Source organism: Peromyscus californicus, unplaced genomic scaffold, assembly GCF_007827085.1.
Source record: "Peromyscus californicus insignis strain IS unplaced genomic scaffold, ASM782708v3 Scaffold_5__1_contigs__length_169319896, whole genome shotgun sequence".
Taxonomy (NCBI): Eukaryota; Metazoa; Chordata; class Mammalia; order Rodentia; family Cricetidae; genus Peromyscus; species Peromyscus californicus.
The window spans coordinates 97904780-97923289 of NW_026294573.1; positions in this window are offsets into that span (position 1 = coordinate 97904780).

The window sequence follows — 18510 nt, forward strand, 5'->3', positions numbered from 1 at the left end:
CATTTAGGACGAGATGAGAAACAGAAGCTCCCTTCTGCCATCCCTGGCCAGAGAGTCGAGGGACTGCTGCTTCAGGTCCCTGCCCTGAGTTCCTTGTCCTGTTTCTGTCTCCTCTTTTCATCATTTTACTTCCAGGGCTCTTGTGTGAGGACTGAAACTAGCCTTCTGTTAGTCATAAGAGTGAAGCCAGCAATCTGGGGTTGTAATAATGAAGAGACTCTCGGGAAAATGGAAACAGATCAACGGAGTCACCTCTAACTTTAACTTTGGAGTACTAGAGAAAATACTGAGAGAACAAACCTTTCTTGAAATTTTAAATTCTCACCATATGAGTGATCTTTTCCCCCCAGCTGCTGGTGAAGTTATCATTTTCAAAAATTCTAGTAAGTCATCTGCCACCTTCACACATGTCAGAGTTTTCTTCGGAATAACACACATACACACACGGCAACAGAGAAAGAGGCCAGCTTGAGGAATTGGCTCATGAGATTATGGAGTGGGTTTGGGTTAGTTCAAATTTTGCAGACCCAGGGAATCATTGTAATTGGAGTCTAAAGGCAGTCCACTGGCAGAATCCTTTCCCACTAGAAAAGGAAGTTATCCACCAGGCTTTTTCCTTAACATTAAGGACTCCACTGATTGAATGATGCCTAACAACTTAATGGAGGATAATCTTTAGACCACCAATTTAAATGTTAGTCTCATATGATTCCACTTGTATATGCCTCATCATTTTTCTTAATATTATAATTTAAATAAATAGTAATATTTTCATTTATTGAGGGGAATTGTTTGATTTTGATACAGAGCCTCACACTGTATCCTAGACAGTGGAACTCACCATGTACCCGAAAACACCGTGAGGCTGACTTCAAACTTGTGTGTTAACCTTCTGAGTACTGAGATCATCGGCATGAGTCACCATGTCCAGCTGTCCGTCTGCCTTTCTGCTGAAAGAGTTTCATCATGTGTTTCAGGCTGACCTCATACTACATAGCATAGGTTGGTCTTGAACTTGTGGGCTTTCTACCTCAGCCTCCAAAGTGCTGGTATTACAAACATGTGCCACAATTCCTAGCTTGATTCTTTTTAAAGGGGGAAGTGATTGAATTTCAAATGGCTTTTCCAAGTTAGTATTTGTTGAAGAACCCAATTTGACTTCAAACGTGTCTCCATCAATGGCACAATTCTGCCACGAGGTGGCAGCAGGCCACGTTACGTCCAGTCCCTATTTTACAGTTTCAGTCACCTCATACCCTGAGAAACCTGCACTACTTAATGTGCACCTAATGCTCTTAAAAGAACGAAATTGAAATGTTGTATGAAATTTTACTTGCTGTTTTTTCTAGTCTCTGCGAGTGTTTTTCCAAACCACTGTTATTCTGTCTCCATGCATTACAGCGTTCCACAGACTCTGGATAGGTTTGATTGTGTCCTACGTATAATTCTGAAAGTTCCTTGTTATTATTTTTAAAAAGTTGTATGCTACCTAAAATGACATAGCCTGCTATAGAGAAACCAAGATCCACCAGATGCACCCTAGACGCAGTCAGAATGGCCAGCAGAAAATGCTTTCTGTCTGGGCCCATGGGAGAAGCATTGCTGAGCAAGATGATAACCAGCTCCACCCGAGTGTGCTGTTCAGAGGCCAGCCCTTCTTTTCTCAGTCTTCTCTACCTTACAGCACACTCTTTTCTGTCTCCACAGCCTTGCTTCCTCCTCCCTAGATCAGCAGGCCAACTGTGCCCCCTGCTCACTGCGAGCTTTGTGGCAACTGTGATTACTAGAGTCAGACCTGACCTTTAGGGAGAGTGAAGACAAGGAGTCTTAGCAGAGCCTGTGCAAACAGGAGAGCTACTAGGTGGTCGCAGGTTATTGGACAGGAGCCCCACTTCACTTTAGGCTCTCCTGAGAGCCGGAGAGGTGTCTATGTTAGTCGTAGATTTTTATGTTCTTATATCACAGGATGTCAAATGTTTGGATTTTTCTCCATGCTACAGTGCAGGAGGGCCTTCAGCAAAATAATGCCAAGTGTCACATCAAATGTTATTTGGTGTTGTAGCTTTATTTATATGTAAATTCTGGGTATGCTTTGGTTTCCATTTCTAGATAGGCAGGCATGAGTCTCAAGTTTATGTTGGTGTATTTTTACACTAAAATGATAATGATTTAATAGATAACAAAGAATTTGTTTTCTTTCCTTTAAAGGGGGGTCTGTACATTTAAGTTGGTTTTAAAAAGGTATTACTTAATTGCATATAAACTGTCTTGTATTGTTTTCCATTCCCTATCTTTTAAATTATTATAAGATCAATGAGGGAGAATTGATGTTAAATAATCTGATATAATATTACATATTATTTAAACATGTTTTGACTACAAACTTGTGTAGCAGGCTTTCTTGAACTGCCAGGCCCCAAATCATGACATAGAAACTTATTATTAATTATGAAAGCTGGGCCTGTGGGAGACATGCCCCCACTTTTTCCCCCAGGCCCAGCCTGCTGATACATTGTGAATTCAAGTTGTGTCTTACTGCTTGCTGGCAGCTCAACCCTTGAAGCTTGATCTTTGTTACAGGATGGCGTAGCTAAGACTATCTAAAATAATAAACACATGTTCTCATTTGCAGCAGAGGGAGTTCAAGGTTTCCCAACATATGTTTCTTACTCTTTCCAAGCATGGTTCTGAGAGGTAACAATCACCAGAGCTATAAGCATAAATTAGGATTAGTGCACTTGCTTAGAAGTTAGATTTATTTGCAAGTTGTAATTAAACAAAGTTGTAAGAGTACCAGGTGCCCAGGAAACAGACGTTTTAAAAGCACAGAGATAAGGATAATTTTACTTGAATATTTCACATAGGGAATATTTTAACAGTGCCTTGACCTTTCAAATGATCAGTTGACCTTGAAACCTACCTTCCTTTGAAGCCATCCAAATTTTCTTTTTCTGTCTATTAATATAATGTCTCATGATTGAAACAAAATCATTTGGGCTGGAGAGATGGCTCAGCAGTTAAAAGCATGTGCTGCTCTTTCTGAAGACCAGAGTTCAATTCCTAGGTCACAACTGACTATAACTACAGGGAATCCAACTCCTCTGGCCCCCAGACTCCTGCACACATGTGTACATACTCAGTGACACATAATTAAAAATAATGAAGAAAATGTCTTTCTTCATTTTAAAATAGTTTATTTTTGGTTGATATATTTGTATGTATTTTGTGTTATGGTCCATGTATGCATTAGGTAGTGATTAGCTCACAGTAACTGTCACATTCATCTGCCTAAACTTTTGTCATTTTTTGGTGGTGTGTGCCTTTCTAATTCCTCTCTCCTGACCTTGATATTTAATTAATAGCAAAGAGGTCCATAGTTTTAAGCTGCTCGGTGTTACAACATCTGAAAAAGACTGAACAGCTTGTTTTTTTTTCTTCTCATAAAGAATGTCTAACCTTTAAATGAATGCCAATTTCTCAGTTTGTACTCAAAGCTTAAAGTATGTCAGATCCAATGGTTTCAAAGAAAACAGAATCATGCTATGCTTTTTTTTTAAACTTTTTTTTTTTTTTTTTTTTTTTTTTTTTTTTTTTTTTTTTTTTTTTTGGTTTTTCGAGACAGGGTTTCTCTGTGTAGCTTTGCGCCTTTCCTGGATCTCGCGCTGTAGCTCAGGCTGGCCTCGAACTCACAGAGATCCGCCTGGCTCTGCCTCCCGAGTGCTGGGATTAAAGGCGTGCGCCACCACCGCCCGGCCATGCTATGCTTTTTAAAGTATGACTATCCAAATGTTTTACCATAGCATTGTGTAGCTTTAAATTTATTTACTTATAGAACAAATTTTAAATCTACTTTTTAAATAATTTTCAAGAAATTATGGTAAGTCCATAATAAATGCTTATGTAGTGACTGAAACTGTTAAGGAACTGTATTTCTTGACACGGAAATGTTCTTACAGCACATTGCTGTAAGGGCTAAGGAGGTTACAGGAATGCATGTGTCCTATTCATTTTATATAAAAATAACTTAAAGACATTAAAGCCAACATATTGTTAATTTAGGATTTATACAAATTATCTCCATTTGTAATCCCCATTTCATTTCTTATGCACTTTATCTTGTAAACTAATTGTGCTATTTATCATTGTATAAGTAAAGTCAACAAGGCTAGGCTCAGTGGTACACCCCTGTAGCCCTAGAACTTCAGAGGAGGGAACAAGGGAATCACTTGAATGCAAAAGTTCAAAATCAGCCTGGGCAACATAGTCCACCCCACATCGTGTTAAATAGTTTAATACATAAACTCAGTACTATTGTTGCTGTTAGAAGCCATCCCCCTCCCCTTAGAAAAGGGAAGCTGATCAGTCTAGTTCTGACTTCCAGGGAAGTTGGATGAAGCCACAAGTTGGATGACATGGGTACAGCTCACGGCAGCACTGGGGCTGGATCCCACAACCCCCAACAGAAGCTGGAAGTCTCACAGCACTCTGTACTAATCATTGTCTCCCCATCCGCCATCACCTCTTGCCACTCAATAGCCCTCGCTCTGAATCATGAGTTCATCGTTCCTTTGATTTTTTTTTTAACTTGTGTGATTTTCTTTTTTTTTTTTTTTTTTTTTGGTTTTTCGAGACAGGGTTTCTCTGTGTAGCTTTGTGCCTCTCCTGGAACTCACTTGGTAGCCCAGGCTGGCCTCGAACTCACAGAGATCCGCCTGGCTCTGCCTCCCGAGTGCTGGGATTAAAGGCGTGCGCCACCACCGCCCGGCGTGTGATTTTCTTATATCTGGCCATGTACCTCAGAACAGCATACAATTTAGTTGCTTTACTGTTGCTTTGTTGATGGGACGATAAGTTAACCCTGTCTTCAGCTGCTTTCCTTCTCCCTTTCACATGGCATTCTTATCTCTAAACACTAAAGTCTATGTCACATTACTCAAAGGCATATTTTCTTTTTTTATTTCTATATTTTATATTTTGGTCTTATTATTTCTTTCAAACAAGAACAAAGAATTTTTGATCACCTTTATTTTACAAACTTTTTTTAAGATTTTATTTTCTGTGTATGGGCGTGTTCTGGCAAACAAACTTCCCCCTTCACAAATTTCTCACAGCACATCTTTATTATTCTTTCCTTTCTTATTTAAGTAATTCTGTTGGTATTCAGTTTTGCGCAGGTCCGTGGAAAATTAGAGTTATTCTGGGATGAATTTAGTCTTAGCAGCAGCAAGGCAATCAACTTCTGTGAACTGACTGTCTATTGGTTAGCAAAAGTGTTCTACTGTTACACAGTTTACACCCTTCTTCAAGTGGTCTTCAAACACTTCAGAGATCTACAGAATATGGCATTTAAGATGTTTAATAACATAAGGCTTTTCATGATAGTGAGACACGTCTGCTCCTGGCAGCACCAATTTACTTAAAAATAGGATGATAGCCATCGAAGAACCTCCATATGGAGTTTGCTTTCATTTGTGACAAAGTTAGCTGGTGGCAAAGAAACTGCCCTTGCCTGGACTGCTGACAGTATGCTGTCCAAATTTAACAAGCAGGACACAAAAGAAGTCAACTGCCAAACTTTGTCAAGACAAGATAGAATAGTTCTTCAAAATTCCTGTTTCACGGAAAAGTCTGTCAGATATTCTAGGCCTGTAAGATGAAGATGGATGCCACATTGTTGCACAGGAAACTTGGGTGACTGTTCAGGCCACCAGCTGTTACTGTCATTTCTATAGTTTTGAAAGTTGCTTGCTCTACACTTCCTGTTTACTCAGGTAATATCATACCCTTCTTGTGTCTCTGATGGGGTTGAAGAAGAGATAGTTATAGTTTTACAGTTTTCCTTGTTACCAAATTCAGAAAAGAAACTTACATAAGATATGTAAAATGTATGAGGTTGAGAAACATAAAAGCTTAAGTTGTTTATCTAAGAAGTTATTTTAAAGTCTATTAGGATGGTAATACAAGTTATAATAGGAAGTGATTTAGGTAAAAACTTTGGACTCACTAAGATAGGACAGATAATAGAGTAGCTTCTCCAAATTGTCCAAATACAAATTGACTGGACATTATGAATGTAATCCTTACTTGATAATTGCTCTTATTGTATATAGTTTTACTGTGTTAGAGTTAAAATATTTCCTTTTCATTTAGACAAAAAAGGGGAAATGTTGTGGGATAATATTTTTGTACACTGTGAAAATGTGTCTTTGCCAAGGCACCTTCTGATTGATTTAATAGAGTTGAATGGCCAATAGATAGTCAGGAGAGGATAGGTGGGATTTCTAGGGTGAGAGAGGAAGAGGCGATGAATCTAGGCATGGGGAGATGCCAGGGAGATGCAGACCAAGTCAGACATACAAAATGGGGAAGAGGTAAAAAAGTCACATGGAAGAGCATAGCTTAATAAAATCATGTTAATTTAAGTTATAAGAACTAGTTGATGACAAGCCTAAGCTAAAGGCCAAGCTTTTATAATTAATAAGAAGTCTCTGTGTCATTGTTTGTGGGCTGGCAGTCCCAATGAGAAAGTCTTACTACAAGAGAGTCCATGCCTGACACTGCCTGGATGACCAGAAACTGGGGCCAGAGGCCTAGGATTTAAAAAAAAAAAATCAATAAAATGATTTCTAATGATATTCTGCTATACTCACTGATTGGTGCCTAGCCCTATCACCATTAGAGAGACTTCTGGCAGCTGATGGGAGCAGATTGCAGATATTGACAGCAAAACACTAGGCAGAGAGAGGGACCAAATTGCAGAGCTCCATTGGATCCCTCTCCTTGGAGCTTGTGGAACCCAGCAGAAGAGGAACAGGAAGGATTATAGTAGTCAGAGAGGTCAAAAACACCAGGAGAACACTGCCCACAGAATCAGCTAAGCAGGGCTCATAGGTGTTCACAGAGACTGAAACAGCAATCATGGAGCCTGCGTTTGTCTGCTCTACATTCTCTGCACATATGTTGTGGTTGTTAGTTTGATGTTTCTGTGGGACTCTTAACAGTGGGAGTGGGGATGTGTCTGACTCTTTTGCCTGCTCTTGGGACTCTTTCCCTACTACTGGGTTGCCTTGTCCAGCCCTGATAGGAGGCTTTGTGCCTAGTCTTCTTGTAACTTGTTATGCCATGTTTGGTTGCTATCCCTGGAAGGCCTATTCTTTTCTTTTCTTTTTCTTTTTTAATTTTATGTGCATTGGTATTTTGCCTGAATTTATGCCTGTGTGAGGATTCTGGACCCCTGGACTGGAGTTAGAGACACTTCTGAGCTGCCAGGTGGGTGCTGGAAATTGAACCATGGTTTTCTGGAAGAGCAACAGTGCTCTCAACTGTTAAACCACCCCTCTAGCCCCAAGATCTGTTCTTTTCTGAAAAGAAACTTTGGAAGAGTGGGTCTGGGGAAAAGGAAGGCCTGGGAGGAGTGGAGGGAGGTGAAACTGAGGTTGGGATGTATTATATGAGGGAAGGATAAATTTTTAAAAAATAATAAATTAACAAAAATAAAATTAAGTATTGCTCACTCTAAGTTTTGCTCAGAAGAAATATAATTCATGTGCAATGAAAAAAAACACAATACAAGTATACATAGTCACCCTGCTGTGCAATAGGTCTTAAGGTTTATTCATACCTATCTAAAACTTGGGACCATTTTATTGACAGGTAGCCAGTTGATTCACCCCATTTCTAGCCTCTGGTAACCATTCTTGCTACTTTTTCACCAATAATAACAATAAATAAAAAGAATAATAATAGTAATAATAATGTTTTATTCTCAACATTTCTAAGATTTAAATCACAATGGACTAGATAAATGTGGTTTGAAGAGGTATGGCTCCCATGGATTCATGTGTTTGAATGCTTGGCCCATAGGGAGTGGCACTATTAGGAGGTGTTGCTTTGTTGAAGGAAGTGTGTCATTGTAGGGGCAGATTTTTAAAGTCGTATATGCTCAAGATACACCCACTGTGTCTCACAGTCTCCTCTGCTGCCTATGGATCAAGATGTAGAATTCACAGCTCCTTCTCCAGCCCCATGTCTACCTGCATGCCACCATATCCTGTCATGATGAAAATGGACTAAATCTCTGAAACTGTCAGCCAGCCCCAATGAAATGTTTTCCTTTATAAGAGTTGCCATGGTTATGATGTCTCTTCACTAGAAACACTAAGACAAAAGGCAGTAACAGGAGTGGGGTATTGCTGTGATAGGCCTAACCATGCTTTTGTTTCAAGGAATGTGGATTTGGGGACTTTGGATTAGAAAAGCAGCAGAATGCTTTAAACAGGATTTAATGAGCCAGGCAGGAAATCCAAGCACAGATACAGGAGAAGGGTAGAGTCTGGCAGATGGCATTCAGCCACCTAAGGAGCAAGATATCAGCAGATCGCAGACTGGTAATGTCACAGCCTCGTGACAAAATATAGATTAATAGAAATGGGTTAATTTAAGTTGTAAGAGCTAATTAGTATTAAGCCTGAGCCATCTAACAAACAATTATAATTAATATTAAGCCTCTGAATGATTATATTATAAGCAGCTGTGGGACCAGGCAGACACAGAAAAGCCTCCAGCTACAGGTGCTGAGGGAGACTTGAACTGTGGGTGCCTGGCTCAAGAGATTTCAGAGGAAAAGAATTTTATTATGTGGCCTAGAGACTGTTCTTGTGATATTTTGGCTAAGAATGTGACTGCTTTTTGCCCTTGTATGAAAAGTCTGCCTGAGGCTAAACTGAAGGGTTTTGGATTAATTACATCGACAAAGGAAATCACAAAACAGCGTAGTATAGACTGTCGTGTGGTTACTAATGTAACCTTATGAGCATTTATAATGAAAAGGAGTAAACTGATCAAGTAAAAATACCAAATGTACAGATTGAGGAGAAATGAGGCACCAGGAAGTAAAATGGAGCTAAGTCCTATATTCAAGAGGATGAATAGATAAAAGAAGAGCTGGATGTTAAATGGAATAAAGGGAGTGGTGAATTCAAGGCAAGACCCCATTCCAGTTAAGCTTCCAAATTGTGAAAAAGAATTTGAGAAAACCTTAGAGCTGGGTGTGGTGGTGTACACCTTTAATCCCAGCACTGAGAAGGTAGAGGCTGGTGGATCTCAATTTCAAGGCCAGTCTGGTCTACAGAGAAAATTCCAGGACAGTCAAGTTTAGGCAGTGAAGGAAATCATTGAAAACAGAAAGCTTGGTGAAGATGTAATTGAACGAGGAGGCCATGTTCCAGCCCTAGAAAGCAATGGAGCTTGGCAGCTTTGGCCACATAGTTCTGGCTTTAAAGTCAAGGATAGAAGAAAGGGGTTATAGGATCTCCTTCTGCAACTAAGAAAAGCTGCTGAGGCCAGGTGTATGTCAGTGATGTCCCTGCATGGACGCCTAGAGAGGCCACTGTGTGAAGCTATGAAGGTGAAGCCTGGATTGCCCTGAAGACCCCAAGATGTTGGAGATGCCAGAGTCATGGGATACCTGCTGATGAGAGCTGCTAACAGGGAGTGGAACCAGCCCCAAAGAAAGAAGTATGTTGTAGTCAACAAAGTTGAAAGGAGTTGGAGATCTGCAGAGTGCTTTGACATCAGACATGAAAATGCAGAATCTGAGGTTTGCCTAGCTTTTTTTGGGTCTTGCTTTGGCATGGTATTTCCTCACTATCCTTCGTGTCCTCCTTTTGGAATGTTAAAATGTTCATCCTGTGCCATTATATGTTGGAAGGGTGTGATCTGTTTTTTTGATTTTTGATTTTATAAGCGATTACAGTTGAGAGGTTGCATGAATCCTGAAAGAGACTTTGAACTTTGGACTTTTAAGGCTGTGATAGACTATGGGAACTTTTGAAATTGAACTAAATGCATTTTGCATTATGTTGTGGCTACAAGCCTATGGGGGTCAAGTGGTTTGAATAGGTAAGGCTCCTGTAGACTTGTGTATTTGAATACTTGGCCCACAAGGAGTGACACTATTAGGAAGAGTGGCTTTGTTGGAGGAAGTATGTCACTGTGGAGGCAGGCTTTGAGGTCTCATATGCTCAAGCTATACCCACTGTGTCTCACAGTCTCCTCTACTGCCTGTGGATCAAGATGTAGAACTCTCAGCTTCTCTCCAGCAAAATGTCTGCCTCCATGCCACCTGCTATGATGATAACGGGCTAAACCTCTGAACTGTAAGCTGGTCCCAATTGAATGTTTTCCTTTATAAGAGTTGCTGTGGTTATGGTGTCTCTTTACAGCAACAAAACCTTAACTAAGAAAATAAACATTAGTGATAGAAGAAAGGGTAGATTTGTGAATCTACTCTGAAAAGAAAAAAGAAAGGACATAGATATGATATAGATAAAAAGGTAGATTATTGAATCTACTCTCAAAAAAAGATATAGAAATGATAGAATAAAGGGTAAATTATTGAATCTAATTTTAAAAGGCAACTACTGGTTTTAAATATTTTACATTGGATTAGATTTTTGTATATTGTATACAAATTATGTATATTGCTACAAATTTGAGATTGATTTTATTAGAAAATACTATACATCTATTTCTAATCTTATTCAAGATATTGTACCTATACAGTTTATTTTACAATGTAATGCAAATTGCTAATCCTTGAACGTTATTACCAACTGATTAGAATATAAAGAAATGAAAGTTAGTAGTTAATCATTACAATCGAATTTGTAGTCATATTAGGTATGTTTTCAAGGTTAAACAGAGATATATTTTAGATAGACAAGTAATCTTCAAACACTTCAAAGATCTGCAGAATATGACATTTAAGATGTTTTAATAACATAGATTTTTTTTTCCTTTTTTTTAAGACTATGAGATATGGCTGCTCCTGGCAGCACCAATCTACTTCAGAGAAAACGATGGGCACTGAAGAAACTCCACATGGAGTTAACTTTCACTGTGGCAAAAGTTAGCCACTGGGCAAGAAAGTGACCTCACATTGAATGCTGACAGTATGCTATCCAAAATGGACAAGCAGGATACAAAACAAAGGACTGCCAATCCTTGCCAAGACAAGGTAGGAAGACTCTTTAGAAAATCCTGCTTCACAGATGAGTCTGTCAAATATGCTAAGCCTGTAGGGCAAAGATGATGCCCCAACATCACAGAGAAACCTCGGGTAACTGTCCAGGCAACTGGCTGTTTCTGTCATTTCTCATTTTTTTTGGAAGTCACTTGTTTACACTTCCTGTTTTACTAGGTAATATTATTTCCTTCTCGGGTCTCTGAGGAAGTTGAAGATTACATAGTTGTAGTTACAGTTTTCCTTGTTAACAATTTCAGAAAAGAAACTCACTAAGAGGTGTATAGTGTATAAATTTGAAAGGCATCATAAGATAGTTTTCTGTTGGTAATACAAGATAGGATAGAAAGTGAATTAGGTATATTTTGGACGCACCAAAATAGTACAGATATGGAATATTTTTGCTGAATTTGTCAAATGCAAATGGACTAGACATTGTTGATGTATTTATTGCTTGTACATATTGGATATAGTTATTGTACTTATTGTATATAGTTTTTCTTATGTTAGTTACAACATTTTTATTTATTTAGACAAAAAAGGGGGAAATGTGGTGATATATTATCTCTGTTCCCCAATAAAGTTTATCTGAGGATCAGAACACTATATTAAATATGGAAGTCAGACAATGGTAGCACATGTCTTTAATCCTATCACTTGGGAGGCAGGGATCTGTCTGGATCTCTGTGAGTTCAAAGCCACACTGGGAACAGAACCATGCATGGTGGCACATGCCTTAAATTCCAACACTAGTTAATCATAAAGGTCTGGAGGTCTGTACAGACAGACAGGAAGTAACAGAGCTGGGCTGGAAGAGGAAGTGATATAGCTGGGCGGAGTATAGATATGATAGGATAAAAGAGTAAATTAATGAACCTATTTTTAAAGAACAACAACTTATTTAGAAATGTTTTATATTGTTATGGATTTTAGTTTATTGATACAAGTTTAAATTTAATTTTGTTATATTGTATATATATTTTTATTTTTTTGATGCATTATGTTTATGTAACTCATTTAGATTGTAGTAGATAATTAAAAATACAGATTAATAATTAGTCTTCTATGATAGTCAAACTTATAGTCATGTTAAGTTTTCTAGGTATACATATATAATTCAATTAGGTAGGTAATCTTCAAACACTTCAAAGACCTACTGAATATGGCATTTAAAATGTTTTAAAAATTTAGACTTTCTGAACAGTGAGACATGTCTGCTCCTGGCAGCACCACTTTACTTCAGAGAGGAGGATGGGCACTGAAGACATTTTATATGGAGTTTTTTTTATATATTGGCAAAAATAGTCATTTTGGGCAAGAAACTGTTCTTGCCTAGACTGCTTAACAAAATGATGTATCAACTGGACATGCAGAACCCATAGGAAGGTGACCACTGAACTTTGCTTGGCAAAATGGTCCTTCAGTTTCCTGCTTCACACGGAAACTGGCAGACATTCTACAGGACATAGAGAGAAGTGACTGAGAGACTCTAGGCCTGTAGTCTAAAGACAGATGCCTCAACTTTACAGAGGAACTTTGGATGACTGTCTAGGCAGCTAGCTATCTCTGTCATTCTAGATTTTTAAAAGTTTCTTATAATGCATTTTCTGTTTACTTGGGTAATATTGTATCTTTTTGAGGTCTTTGAAGTAGTTGAAGACTAGATAGTTATAATTTTTTTGGTTATAATAAGAGATAAGATAAATATAAAACTTTAGACTCACAAATATAAGATAGATAGGATATTTTCGTTAATTTTGCCAAATATAAATAGACTAGATATTTTAAGTATAATTCTTGCTTGATAATTGTTTTGTTATATATAATTTTACTATTTTAAAGTTAAAACCTTCCTTTTTAAAAAAGAGAAAAGGGGAAGTGCTGGGGATATCTTCCTATATGCTGTGAATGTGTGTTGCTCTGATTTGGTTGATAAATAAAATGCTGATTGGCCAGTAGCAAGGCAGGTACCAAGCCACATGACTAAACATAAATAAGAATTATGGGTTAATTTAAATGTAAGAGCTAGTCAATAGTTAGCCTGAGCTAATGACCAAGCAATTTTAATTAATATAAGCTTCTGAGTGATTATTTTATAAGTGGGCTGCGGGACTGCAGGTGCTTGTCAGGGCCCAGAGAGAAACTTTCCAGCTACAGGGCAGAGAGGAAATGAGTTGGCAGAACAGAAAGGCGATAGGTGTGGGTATACAGGAAATAGGTCTCTTTAGAAGCTACAGAGTTGGTGAGATGAGGTTAGCTGTGGCTTTTCCTATTCCTCTGATCTCTCAGGTTTTAACCCTGATATCTGGTTCTGGGTTTTTTATGTAATAAGACCTTTTAAGATTCATGTTACACATTAGTTTTATGATTGTTTTCAATTTTCCCCACATAATGCTTACCAAATTAAAAAAAAAAAAAAAGGTTTTAGTGTTAACACAGAAATGGTGATTTTACCTTAAAGAGAAGAGAAAGTTTGTCATGGAGATATTCTTAGCGACCAGGCCTAAGAACTCAGACTCAAATTGCCCCAAATACTGTGTTTAAATATGGTAATGGTTTCGTAACATGTAGTTACAGCACACAAGAAAGCCATAAATTGTCTTACTTTTCCTGCTGTGGTGGTGAAGTTCCCCAACGAAAAACTAGTTAAAGAAGAAACAGTTTGTTTTGGCTCACAGTTCAAGGACTGTAATCCATCATGGTAGGGATATTCTGAGAGCAGGAACTTGAAGCAGCCTGCCACCTACAGACAAGAAACAGATGGATGAAGGCGGTGCCCAGCTCACTTTCTCTTTTTAGAGTGTCCAGGACCCCTGTCCATGGTGGGCAGAACTTCCCTTCTCAATAAGCCCAATTAAGATAACCCCCACAAGAATGCCCAGAGGCCAGTATTCCAGAAGATCCTAAATTCTATGAAGTCGACAAGACTAATCAGCACATTAATCAAGGCACTTTTCAAATACATTTGTGGAAACATTGGGTAAGAAGATTACAATAAAGAGGGTGGGTCTCCGCGGTAAGTATCAAATGACATTATTAGCTTTTAGATCAGTGGAAGTAGTGGTCTGCTAACACATCTCAAAAGAAGTATGTGATAATAACCAGAAGGGCAATGATTGCCTGTGGGGGGAACTAAAGATAGTCCGGGATAATTTAATTCTGGATATGCAATATTTCAAGTCTCCACAAAGTTCAAATTAGTCAGTCAACCTTATACAATCATTACATAGATGTGGCTTTTCCCCCAAGAACTTCAGTTCACATAAGTTTTGAAAAAATTCTAGAAGGCATGGAACTATTCTTTAGTTTTCTGATCAATTATTAGGGGTAGTTTTGCATGGTTTAAACAAAGCCGTTCAGAATCTCACATTACCATAGAAAGTCATAAATTCTATCTATATTTAGGAAAAATTATATCATTCCCAAACATGATGGATATTAAATACTGTGTTCTAAATTTTCTTCTTTTAATAACTTGGAAACCTTCCTCCACTTTCATTTTGAACCATTTGCTGTTGAAAATTCTGATGACGATCTGATACCTGTTTCCTGGCATTTGATCTGTTAGGATTTTAAAATTATTCTTTCATGTTCTTAAATTTCACTAAAACTTGTGGTGGTTCATTTCTGGGATCACCTAGGAAGGTGATCTTAATAAAGGATCATATAAATTAGGTTGTCCTGTGAGCATGCCTACAACAGCTTTTCCTAATTGGGTGATGAGGGTGGGAAGCTCCACCCTGAGTGTGAGTGGCACCATTTCATGGGCTGGGTCCTGAACTGAATGTAAAGAGACTTGAGCAAACATTACCGCAATTGCACCCTGAGGGTACATGAGTCATAGCAGCAAGTCACCTCCGGTATGGGCACACCTTGGCTTGTTCCAAAGCAGTGCAAGCAGGCAAGGGTTCTCCCAGTTCCTTTTGTGCTTTGTTTCCCCACAATGAGGCCTGGTTACTTTTCACCCCAAGCAGATTGCTTCATCCCATGTGCTTATGTCAACTAAAAACAGCTTAGGTCACTGCAACTGGGGCTCCTCTGTTTCTTGTTTCTCCCAAGATGGCTTTCTCTCCATGAAAGAAATACCCATTGCTACTTTACTATCTTGGTCAAAAACTGACCCAACTGGATCAGGCCCTCTGGATAAGTGAGACAGTTGATTAGCTTAAACTGTTTGGGAGGCATCCAGGCAGTGGGACCAGGACCTGTCCTCAGTGCATGAGCTGGCTGTTTGGAACCTGGGGCTTATGCAGGGACACTTGGCTCAGCCTGGGAGGAGGGGACTGGACCTGCCTGGACTGAGTCTACCAGGTTGATCTCAATCCCCAGGGGAGTCTTTGCCCTGGAGGAGATGGGAATGGGGGTGGGGGAGGTGGGGAGAAGGCGGAGGGGGGGCGGGAGGGGGAGGGACAAGGGAATCCGTGGCTGATGTGTAGAATTAAATTAAATTATAAAATTTAAAAAAAAAACTGAGCAGGAACCACAGCCTACCCATCTCCACACTGCCCTTTCTCAGTTGCTTTCCACCCTCAAAACCTCTGCTGCTCTTGTTGCCTTGTTAGTCTTACCTCCGCCTTGGCTGCTTGTCAGTTTGTTGATGTGGCTCCATTCACTTTTCAATTTCTCCAATCTTCATCCAACACCCCCCTGAAAGATGACTGTAGCACATCACAACCAACCTCAGGTTTGCACGTGGGAACAAGAATCTTGAAATGGGAGGTTATTTTGGGTGGTCCTGGTCAACCCTAACGTAATCATGAAAGTCTTTATAGAGAAAAGCAAAAAGGTTCAAGGAGTAAGAAGGTCAAGTGAGGATAGAAGAAGGGGAAGAGAAGATGATGGAAGGTGGAACTCAGGCCAAGGAATGCGGGGAACCTGTAGAACCTTGGAAATGCAAGGAAATAGGTTCTGTCAACACCTTAATTTTAGTCTGTAAAGCTCATTGGAATTATGACCCCAATAATTATGAAAAAATACCTTGTGTTATTTTTAATTTGGATAATTTTAAGAATCTTAATAGGAGACTAATGTAACACTTAACAAAGATTGGAAAACGAATACATGTGAGACAGCTTATTTACAAATCTGTGGCTTATGATGGGGTTGTGTTCCAATATACCCATCACAGAGAGCATATAATGGAAGTTGAAATACATTTAACTATTCCAACACACTGAACATTGTAACTTGGTCTAGCTTACTTTGCATGTGCTCACAACACATTATTTTAAGATGAGAAAAGTCATCTAACACAAGCCTCTTGTGTTAAGCCTCTTTTCTAAGAGTTTGTCTTCTGTACACATACAGATGATGAAAAGTCTTTATAGTGATCTTTGTGATGAGATGCAAAAGCACAGAACAGTATCCAGACACTGCAGGCAACAACACTTTATTGTATTGTTGACTGCTTTCCCTCGTGATTGTAGGGCTGACCTGGGGCTGCAGCTCACCCCATGCAGAATCTCCAGAGTCTTAGCACAAACCACTAGCCTGGGAAAAGATCAAAGCAGGAGACATCTAGCATATCTCTCTGACATCTTCACAACACCATAAGGTAGACAAATCTTAAGTTAAACCATGGCAAGTGAGGAGAGTTCTGAGTGTGTCTGTCCAGCCTCTGAGCCACCCCTCCCTTTTGCAGAAACTTAATCCTGAGAGAAGTGGCCTGAAGTTCTTTGGAGGAAATTCCAGTAAACATTATATTGATAATGAAGGAAATAACAGAGATCTGTTAGATTTGTCTCAATTCCAAATTTTGTCAAGTTGACAAAATAATCCAATACATCGCTGATCAGCACTTTAAACCCAACTTCAGATGATAGGATGAGACAGATCTGTTTCCTTTGATTTCCTCCCACTTCCCCTACCTTCATCTCAAACTTCTCTGCTTTAGATCTGTATTAGTTATTTTTCTCAGTGGCGTAACAAAATCTTGACAAGGGAAACAAGAGCTGGACATGGTGGTGGACATCTGTAATCCTAGTTGTTGGGAAGCAGAGGTAGGAGAACCAGGAGTTCAAGGCTACTTCTTCATTATATGGCAAGTTCAAAGCCAACCTTAGTTAACTAAGACCCCCATCTCATATGGATGGAATACACTTCCTGTGAAAACCGTGTGGCTAGCAGCCTACTCACAGAAAGCATATTCATCCTTTCTTGGACTTTTTAGTTTTATTTTTCCATCCAGGACCTAAGCTCATAGACTAGTGCCACCTGCTTTTAGGATGGGTAGTCATGCCACAGTTAAACCTCTTTGGAAAAACTCTCATAGACAGCCCACACATTTGTTTCCTGTTGTTTTCAAATCCTGTCCAGTTGACAAGCTAAACCAACACCCTCTGATTGGTGCTTTAAACTCAACTTCCGATAGTAGGATGAGTCAGATTCTATTTCCTTTGATTCCCCCCTCCCCTTTCTCCTACCTTCACCCCAAACTCCTCTGCTCTCCTCTAGTTACAAATATCTCAACACGTAACAAAATACAGAGGCAGTGCTTGTTCATGTAGGAGTTGATTAGGTCTTGAAACTACCAACCTCTAGCAGGTATTAACATCTTTTAGCTTATGAATGTAGGTGAGTATTACAGCTCTGGAGGGAAAGGTATCCTGATTGTTCTGGAAACCAGGCTATACCTAAATTTGGGGTAAGGTGGGGGATGATCTCCCCACAGTATATAGCAATGCTGCTCCTCTCCTGGAGAGCCACTACAGCTGAGCTTTTCTCCACCCCCTTAAGGGGGCTCCCCAGCAGAGCTCTGCCTCTTCTCTCCAGCTCAAGATGTTGCTTCTTCAGCTTCACTCTGTTAAAGGGGAAACCCCTGCAGGAATGTAGCAATGTCCTCTGGCTCCAGCGAAAAGTTGTTACTTTTTTCTGTTCCACCTTGCTCAGTCCCCTAACAGACATCTCAGCAAGGTTCTTCTGTTCAGCTCCGCCTTGCTCAGTCCCCCTAAAGGAACATCTCTGCAAGTTTTTTTCTGCTCAGTTCCTTAAGGGACATCTCAGCAAGGTTCTTCTTTTCTGTGCCAATGAATGAAGATCTTCACACTCAAAACTTTTGAGAAAGAGATTTATTTGGGAAGGAGGAGTCCAGGAGAGTGGCTGCCTCTGCCAGGGTGGGAAAGGACAGCCCACAACTGAACAGTCAGAGGGGTTTATATAGGGTTTCTTAGGGGCAGAGTTTCTCCAGGGAGAAGATTTTATGCTCAGGGATTGGTTACTTTTTCCTGCTCAGGGATTGGTTAGTTTCATTGGTAAGGGGCAGAGATGGCTCTGATTTCAGAGCCAAACTGTGATTTTTTTTTCCCCACCGGCCTTTTTTAGCTTTTTGGTTCTAGTTCTAAAGCCAGGGAGTATTTCTTTCACTGGCTCTGATTCTAGGGACAGAGTATGTTTCTTTGGCACTGGTTTCAGAGTAAGGGCATGTTTCTTAGATTCTGGGTTCAGGGATAAAATGTTTCTTTCACTGGGTCAGGTCTCAGATCCAGGGT